At 33.0% G+C, this 467-nt stretch overlaps 1 protein-coding gene across 1 annotated transcript in view; it reads right to left on the bottom strand.

Moving 5' to 3' along the window:
* cldn15b (claudin 15b) overlaps window positions 1-467 on the bottom strand; it is a 10484-nt gene that overhangs the window by 9184 nt on the left and 833 nt on the right. The window lies entirely within an intron of this gene.

Genomic DNA, 467 nt, shown 5'->3' with positions numbered 1-467 from the left:
TAATCTTCTTACAACTCTTTAGGTCTTCATTTAAAAAAAAAAAAAAAAAAAACTTTGTACAAGCATGATTGTAAATACAGCGATACTGTGAAAGCAGACAACTGAGTAGATGAGTGTTCCTGTTTGTGTGATGACATTTAAAGTCCCTGACAACCTCTGTATTCTCATTTAGCCACTTGTTAGCATCCAACATTTTCAAGACAAGCAAAAGCTTAAAAAAATCAAAAAGGAGTATTATTTATGCATTTTATATAGTAGAAAAAAAACATGAAAGTAGGAGCTTGTGTTAAATTTAAAAACCAAAAACTTATTCAAAAACCCATTGACTTAAAAAAATGGAACCAGAAGTGCTAAAATTCGAACTTGTTTCTGGATTTGGCTTACAAATAAGTTATCTCTGCAGCACGCTATTTAGTCCAACAGCATTAGGGCTTTTTCATGTTTCTACCCCCCCCCCCCCATGGAAA

The sequence above is a fragment of the Sinocyclocheilus anshuiensis genome, unplaced genomic scaffold (genome assembly GCF_001515605.1).
Source record: "Sinocyclocheilus anshuiensis isolate Anshui unplaced genomic scaffold, SAMN03320099.WGS_v1.1 scaffold29, whole genome shotgun sequence".
Taxonomy (NCBI): Eukaryota; Metazoa; Chordata; class Actinopteri; order Cypriniformes; family Cyprinidae; genus Sinocyclocheilus; species Sinocyclocheilus anshuiensis.
This window is presented reverse-complemented; position numbering and strand designations above follow the sequence as displayed.